The 19,375-nt window shown below is 44.8% G+C and overlaps 1 pseudogene; it reads right to left on the bottom strand.

The window, feature by feature from the left end:
- Positions 1–9,293: 9,293 nt before the first annotated feature.
- On the bottom strand, positions 9,294–13,237 carry LOC147340612 (uncharacterized protein CXorf49 homolog; annotated as a pseudogene).
- Between the last annotated feature and the right edge of the window lie 6,138 nt (positions 13,238–19,375).

Consider the following 19,375-nt stretch of genomic DNA (forward strand, 5'->3'; position numbering starts at 1 on the left):
TCTGGAAGATATCCTGGAGAAGGAAATGACAACTCAGTCTGGTATTCTTGCCTGGAAAATCCCATGGACAGAAAAGGCTGGTGCCCTTAGTTCATGGTGTCTCAAAGTGTTGGACATGACTTAGCAACTAAACAACAACTAAGAACAACAACAAACAACTTGAAATTATTGATTATGTCTGTAGTTCTCTTTAAAATAATTCACATGTACAACACACACACAAGGTAAAATTGGGGTAGGTCCTATTGGACAACTTGGAGTTGACATTTATTGTCTGCCAGTTATCTTACTATTGGTGTTGTTGGTTTATTCACTAAATCATGTCTGCCTTTCTGAGACCCCATGGACTGTAGCCCACCAGGCTCCAATATCCATGGGATTTTCCCAGCAAGAATACTGGAGTGGGTTGCCATTTCCTTTTCCAGGAGATCTTCCTAACTCAGGGATAGAACCCACATCTCATGCAGTGCCGGCAAATTCTTTACCACTTCCTAAAATGAAAGAAGGATTCCAGGTGTTAGGATTCAGGAGGGAGGGAAATGATGGACCCGGGCAGGTAAAAAAACCACCCTAGAATCAAGGGACCAAATACTCGATCACCTAATGCTTTCTATTGAAAGGTTAATGATCAGAAGGGCAATTGATGAAATAAAATTATTTTTAAGTTAGGACAGAAGACTTTTAAACATAAAATTTCTCTGCCCATTTGAGCCACTTCACCCTCCACTTTAGTGTGATTTGTGCACCCATATTATACATTGGCTAGATCCCCTTAGAAGATACAGAGGTGCCTACACACTCAACAAAAGGAAATTCTCTTGGCACAATCAATGTAATCTCCAAGAAGACTGCTTTCCTTTCTCAATCCTGTAATAGGTCATTAATACCCACTATTCTCATACTTGGAACTATGTAAGGTATCACTATACTAGTTTGTCTCAAAAACTTATATAACTGTTTTGCCTTAAATGGATGGTACAGTCCTCAGAGTTTTCTGAAACACTGTCTGCCAAGTTATAATTCTTTAGGTTGGCTCTGTTAAATTCTTTATTTCTTTCTTACTTTGACTATTGATTAATCTTTTGGACAACACAATGAAACCAAAAGTTGGTGTTTTAAAAAGATAACAAATCACAAACCTTAGGCAGTCTGACCAAGAAAAAAAGGGATTCCTAAGTAATTAAAGTCAGGACTGAAAAGAGAGACATCACCACTGAGTATATGTGAATTTTCAGAATTATAAGAAAATAGTATTAAAAATTTATACCAACAAATCAGACACATGCATGCAATGAAAAAATTTGTAGAAAGGTGTGACTTCAAAACAGACTGAATAAAAGATAGAAAATAAGTAAAAATAATAATTAAAAATTTTCCCACAATGATGCTCCTGTCATCAGATGACATCACTATTAAACATCAAACATTTCAGATGAAAATAATAGCAACAATCCAAAACCTCTTCCAACAGCAGAGGATAAGATGGTTGGATGGCATCACCAACTCAATGGACATGAGTCTGAGAAAGCTCCAGGAGTTGGTGATGGACAGGTAAGACTGCCCTGCTTCAGTCCATGGGGTCGCAAAGCGTCAGACATGACTGAGCAACTGAACTGAAAAATTCTTCCAGAAAATAGAGGAGGAATAGATACTTTCAGATGAGCTCCAGTAGGACAATATTACTGTAATGTGTGCTTGTGGCAGTTTTTTTTTAATTGTAATGCAATTGCTTGACGTTAAGCTTTTGATTGCTGAGGCATCACTTGAAAGACAGCTATATCAAAAACAACAGCAACAACAAATTGCCAGTTACACGACTAGGTAAAGAGCCAGGTTACCATATCCCTGAAGTTTCCTTTGTTTTTTGTTTTAGAGATCTTCAATTGACTTGGATAACTGAACTTTTGGCTGCTTGTTCTTCCTTTCTTGTCCTTTAATTCCCATTCTTATGTTTTAAAATTCATTAATAAAGAGTAAATCTGAGAAACACTAAGTCCCCTATTCTTGACCCCAATAAAAATATAACCCCAGGTCCCAGCTCTCTTTCTCCACTCATTACCTTTCTGTGTGGTCCTAGGCATGCCACATACCCCCCAGGGCTTGTGAGTAATAAACTTTGTCCTTTAAAAGTTTTTTGATGGTTAATGCTGAAAAGCATTTTACAATTATAATAAGAACCATGAAGGCTAGTTCAACCACAATGTGCATGCGTGCTCAGTCATTCAATCGTGTCTGACTCTGCGTCCCTGTGGACTGTAGCCAGACATTGATTCTGAAAGGGGAAATATCTGTGGGGGCTCACCTTGGAGTCCAGGTATTTCTAGCCAATTGTATCGCTAATGATTGGCTAAGACGAGCACAATTACCCTGATGTTGTAGACACACAAAGTCATCCAAAATAAAAAATATTGCATATCAACTTTTCTTGTGAATAAATATGAAATAGTCCTCAAGAAAATATTAACAAACTGAATTCATAAACATATAAAATGGATTATAATCATAACCAAGTGGGATTAATTCTAGAAATTCAAGGTTGATTTAACATCTAAAAATTAATTTATATAATATACTACATTAAAAGAAGAAAGTTGATCATATTAACTGACACATAAACAGTATTTGACAAAAATCCTACCACCTCCCATGGTGAAAACAACAAAAACTAGGAATAGAAAGAAACTTCTTCCATATGATAAAGAATATCTATGAAAAACCTACAGCTAACATCATATTTAGTGGTGAAAGACTGCATACTTTTCCCTAAAGGTTAGCAACAAAGACATGCTCACTACTTTTAATCATCATTGCACTGGAATTTTCAGCCAGTTCAAACAGGGAAGAAGAAGGACTAAAAGTCATCCAGATAGAAAGGAAAGAATAATTTTTTTATTCTCAGATGACTTGATATCATGCAGAAAATCCTAAGGAATCCACAAGAATGGATCTAATGGTAGAACTAATAAACAGGTTCAACAGGTTGCAGAATGTAAGATTAATACATAAAATAAATCTTATTGCTATATACAGGGCTTTCCTGGTGGCTCAGATGGTAAAGAATCTGCCTGCAATGTAGGAGACCCAGGTTCGATCCCTGGGTCAGGAAGATCCCTTGAAGAAGGGAATGGCAACCCACTCCAGTATTCTTGCCTGGAGAATTCGATGGACAGAGAGCTGGACCCGACTGAGTGACTGACACACATGTTGCTCTATACCTATAACAAAAAGTCCAAAAATGTAAGAAACATTTAATTCTAGTTACTATAGCATCAAAAAGAATAAAATGCTTATGCATATATTTAATAAACCAAATGTAATACTTAAGCATTGAGAAACACAAATTGATGTTTGCTGAAGGAAATTAAAGATGATCTAAGTAAATAGAAAGTTCATGATTGTAAGACTCAATATTTAGGCTCAATATTCTCCCCAAATTGATATATAGAGTCAATACAATCTGTATTGGAAGTCTAACAGGCTTTCTCTGTAGAAATTCACAGGCTGATCCAAAAATTCATATGGAAATGCAAAAAAAAAAAAAAAATCAGAACATCCAAAACTATCTTAAAGGAGAATAAACTGGAAGACATCCACTTTCTGATTTTAAAACTTACTATAAAAATACAGATAATCAAGTTGGTGTGATACTAGCATAGGAATAAATCACTGGAACAGAATTGAGAGTTCAGAAATAAATCCTTATATTTATGGTCAATAATTTTCAATTCAATGAGGAAAGGATAGTCTTTTCAACATGTGGTGTTATTACAACTGGATATCATCGTGGAAAAACACAAACGTAGACCCTTGCTTCATACCACACACAAAACTTGATGCCAAATGAATCAGAGACTCAAATGTAAAACCTAAAACTATAAGCCTGTTAAAAGAAATCATAGGAGAAAAATCTTTGTAAGCATGAGTTAGGCAATAATTTCTTAGACACACCACCAGAAACATGATTCATAAAAAAAAAAAAGCTTGATAAACTGGACTTCATCAAAATTTAATGCTCAGGGCATAGAAGCAAGAACCAGAAAAAGAATATCAGCAAACTGGATCCTACAGGATATGAAAAAGGAAAATACATAATATGCCATGAATAGATTCTTCCCAGGAATACAGTGAGTGAAAGTCGCTCAGTCGTGTCCAGCTTTTTGCCACCCCATGGACTATACAGTCCATGGGATTCTCCAGGCCAGAATACTGGAGTGAGTAGCACTTCCCTTCTTCAGTGGATCTTCCCAACCCAGGGACCGAACCCAGGTCTCCTGCATTGCAGGTGGACTCTTTAACAGCTGAACCACCAGGGAAGCCCATAAACATTCCTTTATAACTTCTTACCTCATTTTTCTGGTGAGACGCAAAGTTATATATATTTTCCTTAATGATTTTGAGGTAACAATGTCTCTTTTCATTTCTTCCATATCTAGGCAATTTCACTTTTTGGAATACTTGACTTCTATCAGTGTCTGCTTTCAGTTGTAATTTCTTGATCACATGTATATGAGAGATCTCCACAGAGACCAGGTTCCTATAAGCCTCCCACATCACATCCTTGTACAAGGCCCTCTGAGCAGGGTCCAGGCATTCGCACTCCTCCTGAGTGAATTCTAAGGCCACATTCTTGAACGTGAACTGTTTCTTGGAACCTTGGTGAAGGGCCCTGCTTCTTCCCGTAGGGCTGTGTTGTGTGTGATCCAGTCACATCCTAGAGACATCAGTATGTGTTGAAATACGTTCCTCCGAATTATCAAGTCAGAGATCTGGGTTGCCAGTAACAGTGATGTCTGGGCTTATTCGGATTAAGTGCTGGGTGCTGGGTTGTAAGATCGAGAGTCACTCCCAAGACCTTAAAGAATACGGTGGACAGTGCAGCACTGATTAACACTAGAAGTTGAAACAACAGCTTCGTACAGTCAATCGCCCTGCATACTCCGTTTTGGTTACAGGGGATAGAATGTTGGGAATACAAACTTGGTTAAATTGAAGGTGACAAAACATTCCTTATCAGGAATAAGGTTTGTGGGAGAAAATCACGTTTAGAAAAAAAAAAATAAGTAGTGTCAATATGTATTCATAATATACTTTTAAAAATATTTCTTTTAATTTAATTTTTATTTTTAATTAGAGTATAGTTGATTTACAATGTTGTGTTAGGTTCAGGTGTACAGCACAGCGATTCAGTTATACATCTACACATATCCATTTCTTCTCAGATTCTTTACAGTATTCCAGACTTTGGTCCATAGTTCTTCAAACAGATCGTTTACAAATTCTAATCCCTTGAATCTATTTGTTACCTCTGCCCCATTATCATAGTGGATTTGATCTAAGTCATACCAGGCTGGTCTAGAGGTTTTCACCACTTTCTTTAGGTTAAGCCTGAATTTTGCCATGAGAATCTGATGATCTGAGCCACAGTCAACTCCAGGTCTTGTTTTTTCTGACTATAAATAAATTCTTAATCTTCAGCTGCAAAGAATGTAATCAATTTGATTTCGGTATCGACCATTTGGTGAGACCATGTGTAAAGTCGTCTCTTGTGTTGTTGAAAAAGGGTATTTGTATGTCAATAATACAGTTTACTCACAAGGTCTCTGAGCCTGTATAAACACATCCTCTCATGGAAACACCTTCACTTGAAACACAACGTTTTCATCACCTGCAAAATTGCTCCATGCTTTTCTGTTGTTTAACCCCTTATCTCAATATCCAGATGCTGGCAACCCCAATCTGTCTTATCTCCCTATAGTTCAGCCTCCTCAAGGATGTAAAGAAAATGAAATTAGGCAGTAGGCAGACTTATCCATGAGGATTCCTTCAGGGAAAAGGATATATAGGTGGCTCTTGAATGTGCAATGTACCTTATGTAACCTGGGTATAGTGACATGGGTTGATTGTTACCTACGTATTTGTCAGATTGAGGGCTTACCTTCTCTATAATGTGTATATGTATTGTCTGTTTAACTCATATTTAATTCAATGGAATTTCTCCTCTATGTTTGCATGGGTTATTTTATGAAATAGAAATGGTAAGTCTTTTAAAACAAAGTGAATCTTCTTTGTAAAAGTATCTGCATCTGAGAGGTACTTACCAGGACGTCAGCATTGCACAAGCACGGGTACAACAAGCACACTAGTCATTCAGACGCTGCTCCCTGGGTCACACAGGGACAGTCCAATGGCAACCCCGGCAGCCCCAAAGTGCCCGGCCGGACCTGCCCATTGGAAGTGAGAGTCTCCTCACTTAAAGTCAGCTGAGTAGCAGCCTTTATTGCATCTGCAAGCTAACCCACTGCTATCATGCAAAGGAACATATAAGCCAACTGCTGGGATTAGGACTTGGACATCTTTGGGCATGATTACTGTGCCCATCACAGCCAGCGCCCTCTTCAGGGCTCATCTACTCTACCTTCTCTGCTTGTGCCAGTCTCGCTCAAGAGTCCAGAGAGAGCGGTAGACCTGGGGCTGGTGCTGGTGAGGTGGGGATGTGATGGGGAGGGAACAACTTCCCAGGAGTTTGACAGGCAGCGGAACCAGGCAGGATGGGGCCTAGGGCTCTCCAAGGCAGCTGCCACTGTCTCCCAGGCTGGAGAAGGGAAAGGCATGAGGCAGAAAGGCAACAGAGGTGCGATGAATGAGGCCAGGCTTCGGCCTTCCTTCTACCCCTGGGACCCGGATGTATTTCTTTAACCTATGCCTTGGGCCCTGCCACAGATTTCCCACTGGAAGTGGAAGGCTTAGGGCTGAGGCAAGGCCTGTGATGTATATGTTTATAGTGAGGTAGCTGGTCTGAACTGTGTGCTCAGAGGAGGGAAGAGAGCCTGGTAAAAAGTGAACAAAGGGTTGTGTTCACACCCTCCCACCTCCCCTTCCATGAGCTTCTCCACTTCCTCACGCTGGTGACCACAGCCTTGTGTCCCTCTCTGCCTAAGGGTGGTGCTTGACTTCTCCCCGGGCACAGCTTACCTACATGTCTCGGTGGGCAGAAACCTCAGCTGGAAGGCCTCTGCCAAATTTACTCACTCAGACAACTGCGAGATGTTCTACATTGCCAGGAATTAACCACTGGATCACGGTCAGGGTCAGAGTTGTATTATTAAATGATCAAGACCACCTTGTCCAGGGAGGAGTCTGAGTGGCAGGAGGAAGTTCCAAATGTTCTACTCTGACCCTGAGTCTGTGACTGTCCCAACCCACACGTGGTCTGTCCACCTGACCTCATGCCAAGAACCCCGGAAGGGAGTCAATGTGAGAATATGGGGGAAGTGCACCCCATTATCCAAGTGCAGTCACTCCTAACTTCACTTCCTCATGGCACCCACCATGCCCCAGCCTCAGGTAACTCATGTTGGGCGGTCTCCTGTTTCTAAGATGAGCAGCAGTATCCCTGGTACTCTCCAGAGCCACCCTTCCCATTTTCATTCATCCACACCCTCAGCAGTTGGCAGATATCATGGAATGGCAAGGTAGGATCCAGAGCCTCCTCCAGTGACTCCAGCACTTTGAGAGTCCTGAGGTTTTGTGCCTCCTGCATCATCACCCTCCTACATTTTGGGAATGTGACAACACCCCTTGAATAATGGGGATCCAACCTTTGCTTAGGCTCACTCAGTGCCTTACAGAATCTGGAGCAGTCTCTACTTCCATTACTCCCCGAATCACATCTTTCTGCCTCAAGGGCATTATCCCTGAAAACTTTTATTCACACAGAGAGATGCCCCGGTACCAACTTTGAATGTGCTACTTACCATCATACCCCCTTTTCTGTAATAAAACCCTGGTCTTTCAGGAAGGGTGTCAGGCAGAAGTCACATCACTCGAACACAGATATGTCCCTCTGATTCTCAGGCTGGCACAGTCCTGGAGTGCTGGCTGAGGGAAAGGAAGTGCTCCCCAAACTCCAGTGAGGGTGAAGTTGGAGTTCAGGCTCATTGTCATGTGCCCTAAAGGGGTAGTCTGGGATACTGAGCCAGGATACTCTGGGAAATATCATTTGTTGGAAGATCTGTGTCATGGGTCTGGTGGAACAGTATTTGACGGGGACCTTGCAAGAACAGAGACCTACTAACCACACTTGCTATAGAGCACGATGGGCCAATTTGCACTCAATGGTATACAGAGGCTCAGGCTGGAGGCAAGGGCGATCAGCTGGCTAGGGCAGGAAGGATGTGAAAACTCAAAAGACTGCACCATCCATCTCTAGCTGCCAGGGTGCACTCTGCCTTGGGTTGGCACTAAACAGATGCCTCTCCTGACTCCCTGCCTGGAGACTAGTATTTCGCCTGTATTCCCTGTACCTTCCCTCCTGCTGTCCATCTCACTGGGTCCAGGCTTCATCCTCAAGCCCTTTAAAGAATCCAAGGAAGAAGAAGTAGAATTACTGGTGCCTGAGTCTCAGGGGTGAGGGCTAAATAGGACAGGAGGACAGTGTGCAGCTTCCAGCGAGCAAGGTGGCACCAGCTGGGCTTAGGGGCAGTAGGGACTCCACTGAAAGGACGGGGCCTGGGAAGGGGGAAGATGAGCACACCTGTGCCTGTTACCACTTGCTGAACTACATGTGCAGGCAAGGTCACCAATGGCAAGCCAGGGGAGGGTTCGAGGGTGCTCACAGGAAAGCAGAGTAGTCAGGGTAAGATGGACAATGAGTTCAGTGAGGGGAGGGTGAATGATTGAAGCTCTGTAAGGAGGTCTTGAGTTCCTTCTGACACAGAGGCAGACTGGCAGTGATGGATGGGAACCGCCAAACCCCAGAGAAGGGTGTTTAGAGAACTAGAAGAGGGCCTTCAGGGGAAAGGGAGAACATGCCAATGTGGCTAGACAGAGCCCACACAGAACACAGACCAGGGGCGCTCCACTGGCCTGACGGCCTGGATGGTAGCAGAGGCTGACCCAGAGTCCCCACCACAGATTCCAGAGGTACTGTTCTGGAAAACGCTCTGATATGGAGCAGCTTCCCACCAGACCTCACTCCACTCTCCCAACCCTTATCCCCCAGAGAAAGGAGAGAACACAGAACACGAGAAGTCCTTTAATCAAAAACTGCTGTTAGACTGGGGCAGAGAGGGGGCAAAACAAGGGGCAGAGGATGCTGTGGTGGAGACAGAACAGGAGGCAACATTTAGCCACAGCCCGCCAGCCCCGGAGGTAATATCTGCTCCTCTTGCAGGAAGATGCTGGGCTCAAACTGTGAAACAGCTGTCAGGGAATAGCCTCAAGCCAGGGCCAGCCCACAGCCCTGCTCAACAGCCAGGACTGTGGGAAGGGGTATGAAGTGTATAACACTCACTTCAAAGCATTTGGAACTTGTCAGCCAGGAGCTGCATGGAGGCTGCAACAGGGAGAGGCATAAGCAAGCGCACCAGACAGAGGGATATAGAAGTCTGTCCCCCTGTCTCTGTGGAAACCACCTAGCCCTGCAACCTGAAACCCACCCCCCTCCCAAACCCCGATGCAAAGAGCTCTCCATCTCCTGAGTTAAATGTGGAGCCGTTTCATAAAAGGAACCAAAATGTGTCTGCAGCTCTCAAACTAAAAAATTGTCTAGCAAATAACCAATCCAACAAGAACCTCAGAGGCCACACAAAGCAGCAGTTAGAGAAGGTTCAGCAAGGCATCTCTACAAGTACTATCAAAAGGAGTTCTCTAGGGCTTGTCTGGCTGGCAGTGTGCACACAGTGCACACAGTACTTTGCTACTTATCTGCACACCCAGCTGAACAGCAGGCTCCAGGGGCAGGCTTGCTTGGTTCTCCCCACAGGAATGCTGATTTGTGTGAGGCCCCCTGCACCTGCAGCCCACCCCACCCAAAGTGCCCACCTTGCTTCTGCACTAAGAACCCGCTGCTCTCTGTCCCTGGTTCCTCATACCAAGTTGCTCCTTAAGGTCGTCTATTTCTCTCTGTAGCACCAGACACTAGGCCAGCAGACACAGGAGGAAGAGCAATGGTTAGTATACACCCGCCTCCCCTCTCCTCCACCTTCTCCTCTCCCCCGGGCTCTCCATCCCAAAGCCAGTTGTCTAGACTAGCAAGGGAAAGACTTCCTCAGTGGAAAGGAGGTGGGCTCCCACATGGGGATGTGGGATGGGGACAAGGGAGGGGGGGCCCCACACGTCAGTTGATCTTGGATCCAGATTCCACCATGGGGTTTCAGCATGCATTTCAGGAGCAAGAGGAAGTATTGCCCGAGGACAGCCTGGGTACCGGTGGCTGCTGCTGCCTTTTCGGTCTTGGGGGATGGTCAGTTTGTTTCTGTTCACCTGAAAGGGAAAGGACACACAATCCAGCTTCCCAGGCTCCCAGTGAGGTAGAAAGGGCCAAGCAGGGTCTAACATGAGGTGAGGCAGCACCTTGATCTGCTGGCAACAATCCTCCCTTGCACAGCTTGGCAGCCCAAACCTTCTCTCTGGGCCTGCCTCCCCTGTTCCCCAGGGGCAGCATTTTCACCATGATGGTCCCCAATGACTGAGGTTCTGGGTTTGAGCTTCTCAGAGCGGCAGCCACAGCCAGCACCTGGGAGAGCAAGGTGGGTGAACAGCACTTCACAGAAAAAGGCTTTTATGCTGCAGGTCTACAGCCGGAGTAGCTGTTGGGGCACTGCCACCGATCAACCCTGCCGAACAAATCCCACACAGAGGATGATGGGGCCAGGGCTGTTGACACCCTATTTCCCATGGAAGAAGCGGCCTGAGAACAAGGCTGAGCCCTTAACATACAGGGATAGAGAGAGAGAGAGGTTTCTGCCCTCACCCCTGGTCCCCTTCCCCCATATCAAAACCCAGGACACTCACAGGCCCTCTGGGCATGACTTCTTTCTGGTTCACGGCCAAGGGCTCTGAGTTTCCTGGATCCTGGGGGCCTATGATGTTGAGGTCAGCACTGCTGGGTTCTCCACAGTGCACCCACGGATGAGATGGCCATGTCCGCGAATGGGCAGTTAAAGTTTTATCACCAATCTGGACTAAGAGGGTGTGTGTGTATGTGTGTGTGTGTGTGCGTGCGTGTGTGTGTGTGTGTGTGTATACCAGTGCATTTGTATGTCTATGTCTCTGTGTGTGTGAGAACCTGTGATTTGGGACCAGGCTGAGGCAGGGATTTGGGAAGAAAATTGCAATGTTAATCTCTTTAGCACTTTCTCCATCAGTCAGCCCCAGGCCAGCAGGCAGAGCTGAGCTGAGGACAACAGTGTGGCACTGAGAAATCCTGGGCCCCCTGCAAAGGTTTGCGGAACAGCGAGGAAACAGGATTCAGGAGTGATGTGACTAAATATCGAAACTCTGTGAAGCTTTTAAGGGGTCCCCTTGACCTAATTTGGCTACCAGCCCTCCCTCCCACTCCAGCCCCAGCCTCACGGAGTAGGCTGGGAACAGGTCAAGGGTGGAGGACCAAGCTCAGCACACCCAAAGTGCTATCTTAATGATTGTCCCTTGTAAAAGTACCCCAATCTGGCATCCTAATGACACACTGACTGAGGGGCTCCCAACGACGACCCTTGAAGGATGGACAGAGGGAGTACAGGTAAAGAAGTGTGTCCTGGGGAAGGTGGGAGGGGGAAGAGTATGCAGTGAGGAGGGGCCTGGCCTACTCATTTGGCCCTTTGGGACTGGCTCTCTATTTGGGTTTTTGTCTTCTCCCATCACAGCCATTGCCATCACCACCTCTCGCGCCTGCTGGCCTCAGATTTCTTCCCAGTGCTGGTGTGCTTGGACTCTTTGGCTCCGCAAGGGACCAAGGTATACCTCTTGGAGCTCCCAAGCAGCAGAATCCCGGAGATTGGGGGCAAGGTGGCGGTTCCAGTGGAGTAGCCAAGATTCGCTGCCTCCAGGAAGGGAAGGTTCTCCCCAGGGCAGGTTTGGAGACTCCCTCGAGAGATTTCTTCTCCTGGCCCCCTTCCTCCTAGGAGTGGCCCACAGCGGCTACCTGTAGCAGCAGCTGCAGTAGCTGATGCTACTGGTACTCCCGGGCAGGTGGGCTGGATGCCCCCCTTCCTCCAGAACACGCTCTGCATTTTCTTAGGGGGAGAGATGTCCAAATCTCCATTGCCCTGCCTGTCCTGCCTTTCCACACTGAAGTGAATCCTTGCAGAGCCGAGGACAGGAAAGTGCCTGGCATGTTAAGGGGTTCTCTCCACCTTGGACATTCGAATGTCTGGGTGTGTCCTTGGAATCCTCGGGGCTGTTGAGCTTGACCTGGCCTCCTTTTTTGGGATAAATGTTCACCCTCATCAAGTCTACCTCACTGAACTCATCAAAAGACTCGAGGTCAGACAGCAGCCCATACAGGCCTTCCACGTGGAGTGGGGAACGCTGGTGATCAGCCACGATCAACCTACTCTTAGTGCCTCTCCTAGGGTCCCCTAGGCTGCAACCAGCACCCCTTCCCCACAGCTCTCAGCAGCCATGCATAAATTGCTGGGACCTCCCTTTAGGTCGGCCCACAAGATGGGCACTTCAGTGATCGCATAGCTTTCTGGGGACAGGTATGTGCGGATGCCAACTATGTCCAGGTCACTCAGGTACTGCAGGATGGCTGCCACCAGACTCGTCAGCCAGTTGCAGGGCCATCACCCTTGACGGTGGCCAGGGAGCCAGGTTGGCCTTCATGGCCCCACAGCACCGGCTCTCTAGCTTCCAGCACCTCCCGCTCTGACTTGAAGCCCTCAGGGTTTGGGTACCCATCCCCATCCTCACACTCATCACTTTGTGGTGCCCTCAATTCGGGGCCTGGTCCAGGTTCCCCCAGGGTGTAGAGCTGGCCTGAGGGGCGGGGGTCGGCTCCCTGCTCTCTGGGCAGAAACCCACTCCCTAAAAAGACACCTCATCATCTGGGGAGCTCATGTCATGATCTGGGTGGCCCCTGGACCTGGGCTGGCAACGATTCATCAACCAGGTTACGGTGGTGGTGGTGGTGGCAGTCAGGGCAGGTGAGGGTGGCAGCATCTTGAGCAAGCGGTCAAGCAGCATAGGTATCCCACACACAAGACTGCTGCAAGTGGTGCCAGGCTGTCAGCGTGCCTGGGACACCCGTGCTGCAGCCTCGTCATTGGTCCGGTTCCCTCCAACCAGGGTACGACTTGTTGGCCCCGCCCCTCGAGGCGTAACCAATGGGTTCGAGGGCTTTTTCTGGTTTGCTGCCAAGCCAAGGTCCAACAAGCCAGTCCGCTAGTTGGCGAGTGAAGGTGATGGTGCGAGTAACTCTTTCAAGCCTCTTGTCCCACCTCCTGCTGTCTTGCATTCCCTTTCCGATTAGAGTCACAGCTCTGAGCCCTGACTCTGTACAAAGTGGGTGGAGCGGGAAGCAGGAGGGTCCTGAGGGCCCTGGTCTCCTGGAAGGTGAGGATGAAACATCAGGATGGAGGCGCTGGGCACCTAGAATGTGCTGAAAACATTTGCCAGCCTCCCTTCCACCACAGGCCTTATGACCCAATGGGAGAATGGGCAGAGGAATCCCGCAGTCAGTGATCAGTGGTCCGGCATACTTCTCTCTGTGTGGCCAGAGGGCAAAGGGGTAATATTTTTGTTCTGTAAGATCTCTGCCTCAACTCCTCCATCAGACGCTCTTGGCAGGCGGATTTGGGGGACAGACTGGGGTTGACCTCACTTCCTCAGTTCTTTCCCCACTCTGAGTCAATTGAAAGAAGAGAGAGTCTCAGTGTCCAGTTACACCCACAAAGATGCTCACCACTGCTGATCTTGGAGATGTGAACTAAAACTACAAATTGGGTTTTATACTCTAGGACGACAAGCTTCCAAAAGCTTAACCATTCTGGGAATGGGAGAGGTTAGGTTAAAAGCCCTGTGACAGTGGTGCAAGAGATCCATTTGGGAGGTAATTTGGCAGAATCCATGAAAAGCAACTTGTACAGCAGGGACCCTGGGCCTGGCACTCTTCTAAGTGCTGTACATAAATAGTAATGCTTCCTTGTGACACTCCTAGGACTACAGTACCAATGATTACCAGCCTCTTACAGGTGAGGAAACAGGTTCTGAGAGGTTCAGCCACTGGTCCAAGGGCATTTGGCCCGTGCAGATCACTGGCAGAATTGAAACCAAGCAATATGACTCCAGAGTCCTTGCTTTGAGCCAAAGGTCTTAAATGTTGAAAAAATAACAAAGCCATTTTTTTTTTCTCTGTTCCAGGAAGTCCACTGCCTGGTACTTGTAGTGTATAAAAACACATGCACAGTGGCATTGGTGATGGGAAAAACTGAGAACACTCCCAATTCTCATCAGTAAGCAAAGGGATCAATGCAACATGGTGTAGCATCCAGTAGATACAAGTGTGGCAGTCCAAAAGAATGGATCAGGCCATTATCATCGATTTCAAAAGCATCCTCCTGACTTCATACTGCAAGTGGCAGGATGCTGCTGCTGGATCCACATCTGTAAATTTATTAAAACCCCTGATGAATCCTGTCTAATGTTTGATAGCCTTTGGGTGTATGTATGTTTCAGGTTCTGAAGTGTGTTTTTCACTGGCTGGGAAATATATTGGATAGCTCCTAACTGGATCCAGTAGGTGTATGGAACAAAGTTTTGGCCTTGGATCTCCCCGGGTTGGTTAGGAAGGTGTACAGTAGGTTTCCTTTAGGCTCAATGTTGCCTACAGGTACCCTGAAAGCAGCTGCTATCAGTCTGCCTTTAATGTGGGCATGCTGGGTTCAATCAGTTCTCCAATAGTATTATTATTTGGCCACAAAATTTATTCCTTCAGTTGGAATAAAAAATATCACTCCTTGTATAGAAGCTTTAACAATATTCACCCGGGAAGCCTTTGATGATAGTAACCAAGGGAATGCGTGTCCCTATGTGTGTCCTTAAAGCTGAAGCAAGTCTCTTATAGGCACCATATAGTTGAGTTTTGCTTTTTTATTCATCCAGACAATTTTGTTCCTTTTGGTTGGTGAACTCAGCCCATTTAGAGTAATTATTTATATTTAGGGACTTACTTATACCATCTTATGGATTGCTTTCTGGTTGTGTAGTATTTGCCGTTGTTTTCTTTCCCTGCTGTTTCTGCCTACTTTTGTAAATGGTAATTTTCTGTGATAGCATGCTCTGTTTTCTCCTTTTTAAATATTTTGTGAACTTATTTTAGATTTCTGCTTTGTGATTATTATGATGTTTACATAAAGCCTCTGATAACAGTCTGCTGCTGCTGCTGCTAAGTCACTTCAGTCGTGTCCGACTCTGTGCGACCCCATAGACGGCAGCCCACCAGGCTCTCCCGTCCATGGGATTCTCCAGGCAAGAACACTGGAGTGGGCTGCCATTTCCTTCTCCAATGCACGAAAGTGAAAAGTGAAAGTGAAGTCGCTCAGTCGTGTCTGACTCTTAGCAACCCCAGGGACTGCAGCCTACCAGGCTCCTCCATCCATGGGATTCTCCAGGCAAGAGTACTGGAGTGGGGTGCCATTGCCTTCTCCGTCATAACAGTTTAGTATATGCTAATAGCCAGTTATCATTGTTTGCTTACAAAAGCTCCATCCTTTTATCCCCTTTTTGATATTTTTGATAGCACAATTTACCTCTCTTTATATTGTGTATCCATTAACAAATTATGTTATAATTTTTAAAAACTTGTAACTTTATGCTTGAGTATAGTTGGTTAACAATGTTGTGTTATTTTCAGGTATACAGGAAAGAGATTCAGTTATACATATATATGTTTCTATTCTTTTTTCAAATTCTTTTCCCATTTAGATTATTACATAATATTGAGCAGAGATCCCTGTGCTATACAGTAGGACCTTATTGGTTATCCATTTTAAATATAGTAGCGTGTATACGTCAATGCACAATTCCCTAACTATCCTCCTCCACACTCTTCCCCTTGGTAACCATTAGTTCATTCTGTGAGAGTCTGTTTCTGTTTTGTAAATAGGTTCAGTTGCATCTTTCCTTTTTTAGATTCAGCATATAAGGAATATCATATGATATTTGTCTTTCTCTAACTTACTTCACTCAGCTTGACAATTTTGAGAGTCAATTTCTAGGTAGGTTGATAAGAAGTCCAGAGTCCCTGAGGAGGAGAGAGGGGTCTGGAATTCTCAAGGAGAAGGAAAAGACAAACATCTTTTTTTTTTTTTGCTCTATAATATGGCCAACCCCGAGGGCTTCACCAACAACCTATAGGATACCTAAGCAGAGAATTGAACATTGTGGCACGTGGGTGGCCACATTGTCTAAGAGTAATTGCTGAAATTGCTTTATTAGCACCTGAAGCTCTCAAGCTTATTAATGGGCGAAATCTTACTGTACTGACTTCTCATGATATGAGTGGAATCTTAAACTCTAAAGTTAATATTTGGATGAGAGACAGTTGGCTTCTTAAATATCAGTCATTGTTGTTCGAAGGGCCAATAACTAAGCTTACAGTTTGTGGAAACTTAAATCCTGCCACTTTCCTTCCTGAAAAGGAAGATGAAACACCCGATCATGATTGTTCCCAATTCCTAACTTTAAACTATGCAGCTTGGGAAGATTTAATGGATACCCCATTAGACAATTCTAGCATGGATATATTTACAGATGGCAGTTCTTTTGTTCAGGATGGGAAGCAGAAAGCAGGTTACACTATGGTTACATCTGAACAGGTTTTAGAGGCAAAGTCTCTTCCTCCTGGTACAAGTGCCCAATTGGCTGAGCTTGTTGCTTTGACCCAAGCCTTAGAGTTAAGCAAAGGGCAGTGTATAAATATCTACACTGATTTTAAGTATGCTTATTTGACTTTACATGCCCATGCTGCAATATGGAAAGAGAGACAATTTAAAACAGCAACAGGAGAACCTATTAAACATTTCAACGAGATTGAGAGACTTCTAACTGCTTTATATTGTCCTGAATAATTAGCTGTTATACATTTCAAAGGGCACAGCAGGGACAGGAGTAATGTAGCCATAGCCTAGGGAAATCAGTTGGCTGATTCCCAAGCTGGAAAAGCAGTGCTTTACGAACTCCCTCTCCTACAATTGCCCCTAGTCTGGAAAGGTCCTGCTAAATAGGAAAAAACAGAATATAATGAAGAAGAATTAGAAAGATATGAGAAAAGAGGAGCCAAAATTACTGATAGAGGATGGTTATAGTCTGAAGATGGACAATTAATAATTCCTGAAAATGCTCAATGGGAAATTCTTAAGGGTTTACCCCAGAGTTTTCATTTAGGTGTTGAGAGCACTTACCAGATGGCTTCTCACCTATTTGAGGGTAAAAATCTAATGAAACCTTTAAAGAACATTATCAAAAGATATGAGGATTGTCAGAAAAATAACCCAAAGACTGAAAAGTTAGCAAAAACGGGTTTACAACGAAGTGGAAACTATCCTGAAGAGGACTGAGAAATTGATTTTACTCATATGCCAAAAACAAATGGATTTTCTTGCTAACAGGTCTGGGTAGACACTTACTGGGTGGATTGAGGCATTTTCCTGCTGTAGTGAACAGGCTAAGGAAATTATAAAAATTTTAATTCATGAAATTATTCCCAGGTTTGGGCTGCTGTGGAGCCTCCAGAGCAATAATGGCTCTGCCTTTAAAGCTGCTGTAACTCAAGGGGTGTCAAAAGCTCTAGGAATAGAATATCACTTCCACTGTTCCTGGGGACCCCAATCTTCAAGAAAGGTAGGAAAGGCTAATGACATTATTGAGGCATCTGCATAAATTAACTCAAGAGATTCAGGACAATTGGCTTGAAGTTCTACCATAGCTTTAATGAGGGTTTGGACTGCCCCTAAAAAGGAAGGACCTTCCCCCTTTGAATGTATCTATGGAAGACCTTTCTTATGCATAGACATTGTTATAGACCCCGAAGCCTTAGAATTAACTAATTATGTGACTCAGCTTTCACCCTTTCAAGAGGCATTATGGAAACTCCAGGAGGTGACTCCCGACCCAGCCTCTGAGTCAAACAAGCTGCAGTTTGAGCAAGGCACTGAAGTCCCAATAAAGACATTGGGATCTGGAGGGCAATCTCTTGAGCTCCTCTAGGAAGGCCCTTACCAGCTTATTCTTTCTTCTCCCACAGCTGTCAAGGTGCCAGGAATTGATTCCTGGGTGCACCACACTCGAGTTAAAAAGTGGCACCCAGACCAAAACTAAACAATGTCATTTTATGTCTTTATCCTCTATGCTTTCACCTTTAACTTTTCCGATGGGCCTGATAATATATGTGGGCCTGCTTCTGCTGACTCAAAAAGTCCTGAGTCTGCTGTTTGACCCTCAAGACAATGCCTTCCTGTCCTGGGCTCATTCTTATGCTGCATTCCACAATCGGTCTAATTGCTGGGTCTGAGGAGCACTCCCTCTTCATCAGTTGAAGGCTTCCAACGGTGGGTTTCTTCATTTCAAGGGAAAGACTTTCTTTAACTCTGTCAATATCTCCACCAACAACAATCACATGTGATGCCTCTCTTTAATCTGATGACATCTAGCAATCCTAAGATGGATTGGTATAACACTTTATACCTTAACCATGGACATAATATGACTTTCAACCTTGATTATACATTATCTTGGTTTAATGACTATTTTGCTGCACATGAGAAGCTAAATGGGTCTAGATCTGGTGGTTTCCTACCTGATGTTTATCAAATATGGGATGAGGTCATATAGCTAACTCCTGAAAAGGAACATCTACTATCTAATTCTCCCATATGCTGGGAATAAATAGAGCCATCCCCAGAAGTTAGCTGACGACTTAATTATAATGATTGGAAACAGTTGGGATTTTTGCTTCAAGAAATATGCAATGTAACCATTCCTGTGTTTTCCAATTCCAGTTCAGGTCCTCCTTTTGCCTGGCCAGAAACTCCTTGGGACTGGATCCCTCAGTCATGCTGATTTGCTCCAAATGAGACCTACTGGATATGTGGCTCCTACCTATGCACGTAGCTTATCCCTGGCTGAATAGGGAGATGCACCCTATCTCTTTTACTCATAGCTTCATATTTTCAGAGCTTGCAGAGAAGCCTGCTAATCTGCCACACCATAAAACTCACTAGGCAAGGTCTGTATTTCACTGGTACGCTTATATGGCTGCAATATTCATTCCCTCTCTGGGAACTACAGATGTTATGCTATGAGTTGATGCTCTGACTAACTTCACTCAATAGGCTTTACAAGACTCTCAAAAAGCTATTTCAGCCCTTAATGCTGAACAAATAGAAATTAGAAAGGTGGTTTTACAAAACAGATTGGCCTTAGATATTCTAACAGCCACACAAGGAGGAACTTGTGCTATTATTTATAACCAATGTTGTACATATATACCAGAAAAGAATACTCATGTTATTCACTTTACTAAACACATGAACAGGATGATTCAGGCTATGGATTCTCATGAAGCCTCAGTCACCTCACTTTGGGAAACGTTAAC

The sequence above is a fragment of the Bos grunniens genome, chromosome X, assembly GCF_055505025.1.
Source record: "Bos grunniens cultivar Pamir isolate PY7600 chromosome X, Bosgru_T2T1.0, whole genome shotgun sequence".
Lineage (NCBI taxonomy): Eukaryota > Metazoa > Chordata > Mammalia > Artiodactyla > Bovidae > Bos > Bos grunniens.